Source organism: Carassius gibelio, chromosome A2, assembly GCF_023724105.1.
Source record: "Carassius gibelio isolate Cgi1373 ecotype wild population from Czech Republic chromosome A2, carGib1.2-hapl.c, whole genome shotgun sequence".
In the NCBI taxonomy this organism is placed as follows: domain Eukaryota; kingdom Metazoa; phylum Chordata; class Actinopteri; order Cypriniformes; family Cyprinidae; genus Carassius; species Carassius gibelio.
Genome location: NC_068372.1, coordinates 13448076 through 13456005, shown reverse-complemented (window position 1 = coordinate 13456005; position 7930 = coordinate 13448076). Strand labels below are relative to the sequence as shown.

General features: G+C 38.7%; 1 pseudogene; it reads left to right on the top strand.

Annotated features, from left to right (window-relative positions):
* Positions 1-2923: 2923 nt before the first annotated feature.
* LOC128027121 (crystallin J1C-like) lies at positions 2924-6473 on the top strand (annotated as a pseudogene).
* Positions 6474-7930: the final 1457 nt, after the last annotated feature.

Here is a 7930-nt window from a genome sequence, read left to right as displayed (position 1 = left end):
CCCTCAGACCATGTCATCTTGGGACTTGTCAATAGTCCTGCAGACCCTAAGAGTGCACTCCCTCCCAATTTGCAGGCCTTATCACTTAAAACAACTATTCTCCTTGCCTTGGCGTCGGTTAAGCGAGTGGGTGACACTGTCGATCAGCGCCTCATGTCTTGAGTTTGGGCCTAATGACTGTAAAGTCATTCCAAAACCAAGACATGGTTATGTTCCAAAATTGCTCTCAACTCCGTTCAGAGCTCAGGTGATCTCCCCATTGGTGCTCCCCGTTACAGATGGCTTGCAGAGTCCGAACATGCTCTGTCCAGTAAGGGATCTGAGAGTATACCTAAGCCCCTTTCACACTGCACGTCGGACCCGTAATATTCCCGTAACATTGCCTGGTCGCCTTCTGTGTGAAAGCAACCACGTCCCGGAATTGATTACCGAATCGAACCCGGGTCGGGGACATAGTAACATTGCGGTAATCGATCCGGAATGAGCGCTGTGTGAACAAAAGCCAGATCTAATTCCGTATCGAAGTGATGATGCGCATTATCGCGCGACTCTTTTACCGGCTGTTTTGAAGGAAGATCAACATTCGCGACGAAAACATATGTGCAAACTGTAATGAAGCAGAGATCAGTTAGTTCCTCACTTTCCGCGCTGACGCCGAGATCGTTTGCTTGCTTCAGTTAAAATATAACGTGCCAAGCGTTGTCGACTCGTGCATTACACGTCACACGCTGATGTCACGTGTCGTTACGGGATCTTCAAGGGTTGTGTGTGAAAGCACGCACATATACCGGGTCATCACTGGCAGTGTGAAAGTGCCAAATCTAGCGACCAGGGAACAATTACAGGAACACTTTACCCCTGTATTTGCCGGAATGGCAGTGTGAAAGGGGCTCTAGAGTGCTCTAACCTGTTTAGGCAGTCTGAGCAACTTTTCATTTGCTTTGGAGGCTGCCATAAAGGACTGCCAGCCACAAAGCAGCAATTTTGAAATTGGAATTTGCTAGATTTTATAACTTAGACGTCCCTGCTTTACAGGTGCGAGTTCTGTCTTTTTAATTTTCCACTCTTTCCCTTGAAGTTGGTTATATTGGTGCTTCTCAACCACTAGTTTGGAGCACAATGTGCTCAGGTACTTAGAGGTCCTTATTAGTGCTCCGAGACTGGGCTCACAGAGCAGGATGTCCTGTATCTGCTCATAGCACGGCATAATTGGATGCATTCTCCATACACAATATGAAAGCTTTGTGACATGGTGCATTATCCTGCTGGAAGTATCCATCAGAATAAGGGCTATGAGAGTATACCTAGAGCCTGTTAAGGCAGTCTGAGCAGCTTTTCGTTTGCTTTGGAGGCCACCATAAAGGACTGCTGGCCACAAAGCAACGATTTTCTTGCAGAATTTTTGAAGCAATAGCCTTGGCTTACAACCCAGTCAGCGTGCAATGGCCTATAAGTTTGAGGGCCCTTTCCACAAGAGGGATGTCCTCCTCCTGGGCATGGTCCAGCTGAATTTCTAGTGAAAGTGACATACCATCAAGTATGGTGACCAATACTCGGAATTCCTGCTTTGCATTTAACCAATCCAAAGTGCACACACAGCAGTGAACACACACACACACACACACACACACACCGTGAACACACACCCAGAGCAGTGGACAACCATTTATGCTGAGGTTGAGGGTTTGGTGTCTTGCTCAAGGGCACCTCAGTTGTGGTATTGAAGGTGGAGAGAGAGCACTGTACATTCACTCCCCCCACCTACAATTCCTGCCAGCTTAAGACTCAAACTCACAACTTTTGGATTATGAGTCCGAATCTCTAACCATTGGGCTACAACTTCCCTCTGATGAAGATCTGGTGCGACCACCAGCTGGTCATCACCGTCCATATTTGCATGAGTTCTGTCTGTTTAATATTCCACTCTTTCCCCTTCCCTTTCTCAGCTACTAGATAAGAGCACTAAATAGTTCCTAGCCATATCGGCCTAGAAAATCGCAACTTTTCATTTTCTGTCAGTCTTTAGTACATGATGTAACTACAGAAGAGTCAAGTTTTAAATAGGAAAAATAGAAAAAATATTGAGACTCTTTGGTCTTTTTATGCTTTTAGAAAATATTATCCTATCTTTAAGATAAAATTCTGAGAATACAAATAAAACTATAGCCTACCTGCTGAACACTTTAGAAGAACATTGGGGAATAATGTTTTAGCAATGTTATCACTTCACATTTTTAGAATGTTTTATAAGTTATCTGGCTTTTTAGGAGAACATTCTGGGAACTAATATAAAACTACCCAGTTATTACTAGAACACTAGGCTGGGCTAGGCTGACTTTAAAGCCATTTATATTACTCTATAAAAACTGTATTTGTCAGATTTATTTATTTATTTGGAGATTTATTTGTCGATTGTAGGATTAATAGTCTACAACAACACAATAATAATATAGATTAATAAGTTTAATGCAATGATTTAAAAAAATATATATAGGTGAAAGAAGCCCTTTCAGCTTAATAGAGGACATTCCAGATGGCTTAAACATGGTTTTCCAGAGCTGATCATTCAATGAAGAAGGACCGAATAACTTACAGACAGCGCTAATGTTAAAAATTAAAATTATATATATATTTTTTTTCCTTTTTTTTCTTTTCGAAGTTTCAGATAATTTTATGGAAGCAAAAGCAAAAGTTATATGTATATATATATATATATATATATATATATATATATATATATATGTGTGTGTGTGTGTGTGTGTGTGTGTGTGTGTGTGTGTGTGTGTGTGTGTGTGTGTGTGTGTGTGTGTGTGTATAATAATTATTATTATTATATAAACCATACAACCAGTCGATTTGACAAATGAACAAACAACATTGCACGTGCACCGTGACGTTCTGCTGTCACGTGCTTAATTCCAACCAATCAACAGCACGGTAATCCAGTATATAACAAGCTCTTTCACACTACTTTTAGTTACTTGTGGACTTCAGACTCTGCTTGAATATAAAATTAAAAGGTGAGAAACACTTTCGTTTAAAAAGATATTCACCATTAGTATGATGTAATGGTTAATCAGTCGTGCATGTTCCCTACAACGTATATATTCTAGGCCTGGCTTATATATGAGCACGATATCTCTTCTACTTGGTTTGTTTATCTTGTTGTTACAGATGGCTCTCGCCCTTGCTGACAGGGCTATCGGAGCAATCATTGGATCAGCTGTTGCCGATGCTGCAGGTTTGTATTACTTGAGAATACTAGTATCAAAATATACCCCCGAAAAAATGCAGTGTAATCACATACTATTTATCATTCAATTATAGTAGCAGGTAAGATACACGGACACTGTATTGTGGTAAGGCAAGGCAAGTTTATTTATATAGCACATTTCGTACACAATGGTAATTCAAAGTGCTTTACATGAAAGAAAGTAAAATAATCATGAAGAAAAATAATAACCAGAATAAAACAAGCAATTTTAAAACTTTTAAAATTACTTATTTAAAATGAATTTAAACCAGTTAGAAAATGATTTTACATTTAAAAAAACAAACAAACAAAAAAAACTGAAAATATAGTGCAATCAGTTCGGACATTGCACAGTGCTCTTTCAATAAATGCACAGCTAAACAGATGAGTTTTAAGTCTAGATTTAAATGTGACTAGTGTTTTAGCACATCTGATCTCTTCTGGAAGCTGATTCCAGCTGCGGGTGGCATAGTAACTAAAGGCGGACTCCCCATGTTTTGTATGAACCCTTGGTATTTCTAACTGACTCTATCCTAATGATCTGAGTGGCCTGTTAGGTTCCTATTCAGTGAGAACATCTGCAATATTGTAGGATTACCCTACAATCAGATGTTGACAAATGCAGATTTTTGGTTGATTAATGTATGCTCCGCAGCACAACCGCTCCATTGGGTCTATGACCTGCAGAAGCTGAGCATGTTACTTTCTCAAAGTCCTGAGCCTGAGTTCCGGCCTGAGTCTGCAAACCCTTTCTACAGGAGGAACACTGGACAGCAGAGCTGCTATGGAGATCAAACTTTCGTCCACCTGGAGTCCCTGTCTGAGTGTGGAGGTACAAAATATGAGACATGATGCATTCCAGTATGTAAGACTATGATGGTATAAATATCACAGTATTATTTGACCATGTTGTGGTTCTAGGGATTTTGATTATTCAGTTATTTGTTTGTATTTTCAAAACAGATCTGAATGTGGAAGATTTGAAGCGGCGCACCTACAAATTCTTTGGACCTGGATCTGAATATGACACACCAGTCAATGATCCTTACAGAGACAAAGGAGGTAAATTCAAACCACTGCACCAGGAAATTTTCATCTTTTGTTTACGTGTTTTTTTTTTTTTTTTTCCATTCGTTTTTACAAATATGAATGATTATATTTTTTAAATATACATACAAGCTTTTATTTTGTTAGTTGACAAAGGAATGTTTCCAACTCTCGTTTAGTAGTGCATTTTATTTCAGTTATATTTATATACTTTAACAGTATTACCATTTGCATGTTTGTCTTTCATTTGGACTCCTAGGCAGATGGTGAAGTTTGTATTGTTGCAAATATGACTTTTCCTGAATTATTCATGATTTATTTTAATTTTATTTATCAAGCTCCCAGGCCTCAACTACCTATCGAAGGACCCTGGAGACACGCAAGCCTTAAGAGCTTTATTAAAAATGTGGATGCAGGCAAAGCAGAGACCGGTACTGTCAGTTCTGTTGCTGAGAATGACTACGTCAGATAACTATCCTCCTAAATATTGAGTAGCCACATTATTGTAAAAAAATACTAATTCATTTGATGTTTTTCAAAGATAAGTATATTTTATGTAATTTGGAAGGAAATAATAAAGCAGAATATTATAACAAAATAAATCTTTATTGTAACACTTTTCAGGTTGTGAAACTGATAACCAAATAGATGGCGTGGCAAAGCTGGCTCCCGTTGTAGCATACTATGCTGGAAAGCCAGAGATGTTGGAGAGGGTTGAGGAAGCCACCCGTGTCACGCAAAACAATGACATGTGTGTGGCAGTAACTCTTGCTGCTGCTAGGTTGGTAATATATAATTGAAAACACAAGATGTGAACATACAACTTGGCACAGTATGCCTCAGAAACGGGTCTATTTATTTTGGTTTCCAGCATAGAATGGGGACAGATCACATATTAGAATGTGCATGGAAATGGTGTATGAACTGAATTTTATTTTATTTTTTTTCAGGTTCTTGGAGCATTTCATCCTGAATGGTCCTGATCCCAAGGCCTTGGATGCAGTGCTGGAACAGCTCAGTGACCCAAACAGGAAAAATCCTCAAGAGTTGGACAAAGCTATAATTGGTACGCAGCTTTAAATTATTAGTATTGTTGAGCTGGATTCTTGTGTATTCGTGTTTACATTTGCCAGCCTTGGTTTGAGTAAAACGAACTTTGAGAGTGTGAACGCTAAGTGAGTAAATGTATAATAATCTAAAAGAGAACCAAACTACAAGTTTAAATGCACACACAGTCACGGATGAAGCAGGATACTGTATCTAACTTTTGGCTAATACATCATGTTTATCAGGGGTTCATGTCAAACTTGCATACTGCATATCACAAAGGCATTTAATATCAGAAATCCAACTTATTTTTGTTTTAATTTTCTAATTTAGGACAAATTCATCAAGTAAAGGACAATTTGAGCAAGAAACCCAAAGAGCTCATTCCCACTGTGTTTCCAAATACTTGAGGTTAGCTGATAACATATTATTCCCTTACATCTATCCTATGAACACAATACAGTTAGTCGCAGGCATTTCAGCAGCTTTCTCACATCCTTCAGGTTTGCCAGGTGCATTCCAGGCAGCGGTGCATGGGGTTCTGACAGCCAGTGGCTATGAGCAGGCTATCAGGGACACCATGAGCTGCGGCGGATGCACCTGTAGCAGGAGCTCCTTCATCGGCGCCTGCATTGGCGCTCAGGTACTGCAATGATCAGTCTTCCTATCTTTCATCAGATGATTATGTCATTATATACGTGACAGAATGACTATTCAGTTATTTTTGCAGTTTTGTAATGGTTTTCAATATCTAATACAGTGGCACTTGTTTGTTTTAGGTTGGACTTGAAGGAATCCCAAGTTCCTGGAAAAGCAAGACTTTGCGATACAACTCTTTGTTGGATCTCGCAAAGAAAGTTGTTGCTCTCCAACAGCTTTAAACCTTTTAGTATGCAAAGTAAATAAGTGGATAATAACTGGATATGGATATGAAATCACCGATGTTCTTCTGAGTTTAGCCTACAGATCAATTTTCATGGCTGTTGTGATTTTGATGAGACAATTAATGAAAGTTTTAGCTTGAAATGTTATGAAGTTAAAACGTGATGCCTTTTTGTTTTATTAAATCACAACTTTTCTTGTAAAAAGTAACATCACTGTGGCTTTAAACTTATGTTCAATGAAACGCACTTTGTATTCGTTAATCACTATTAAAAGGTCAAATAAGAGACCACCTGTTTTGTCTGATAGCACAATCTAGTGGACATTATGAAAACCTCAGCAGTTTATTGTTTTAATTTAACTCTCAAAATTAAAATATTCAACAAGTTCTTGAAATATTGTACATTTTTTCATTTTGCAAACACAAATAGAAAAGGCTATACCAAATTGTTCTTGGAGCTTTTTTTATTTTTAAAGGACTTAACAGATTTAAAAAAAAAACTTATCAGAATTCGATTTTGAGTTAGTGTGTGTGTGTATGTGTGTATATATATATATACACACACACACACACACACACAGGTGCTTCTCAATGAATTAGAATGTCGTGAAAAAGTTCATTTATTTCAGTAATTCCACTCAAATTATGAAACTCATGTATTAAATAAATTCAATGCACACAGACTGAAGTAGTTTAAGTCTTTGGTTCTTGAAGTTGAGATGATTTTGGCTCGCATTTTAACCAAAACACAGCAATTCACTATATCAACAAATTAGAATCCTTCATGAGGCCAATTAAAAAAAAAAAAAAAAACCGGTTTAGTGAATTTTTGGCCTTCTGGAAAGTATGTTCATTTACTGTACATGTAATCAATACTTGGTAGGGGCTCCTTTTGCCTTAATTACTGCCTCAATTTGGTGCGGCACTGCTGAGGTGGTATGGAAGCCCAGGTTTTTTTGACAGCGGCCTTCAGCTCATCTGCATTTTTTGGTCTCTTGTTTCTTATTTTCCTCTTGACAAGACACCATAGATTCTGGGGTTTAGGTCTGGTGAGTTTACTGGCCAGTCAAGCACACCAACACCATGGTCATTTAACTAACTTTTGGTGCTTTTGGTAGTGTGGGCAGTTGCCAAATCCTGCCGGAAAATGAAATCAGCATCTACAAATGCCGGTCAGCAGAAGAAAGCATCAAATGGTCCAACATTTTTGGGTGCAGTGACTTTGGTTTCCAAAAAACACAGTGGACCAACACCAGCAGATGACATTGCACTTCCCCTAGACTCTAGGACTTTGGTTTCCAAATTAAATCCAAAACTTGCTCTCATCTGAAAAGAAGACTTTAGACCACTGGGCAACAGTACAGTTCTTCTCCTTAGCCAAGGTAAGACGCCCCAGAAATTACTTAACAAGAGGAATACGACAACCGTATGCAAATTCCTTGACACGTCTGGGTGTGGTGACTCTTGATGCCTTGACCTGGGGTCCATTCCTCAGTCCATTCCTTGTAAGATTCATTTAAATTCTTGAATCAGTTTCGCTTGACAAATTCTCATAAGGCTGCAGTTCTCTCGTTTGGTTGTGCATCTTTTTTCTCCACACTTTTTTCTTCCACTCAAATTTCTGTTAAATGCTTGGATACAGCACTCTGTGAACAGCCAGCTTCCTTGGCAAGGAATGTTTCTGGCTCCTTGTCAAGGAT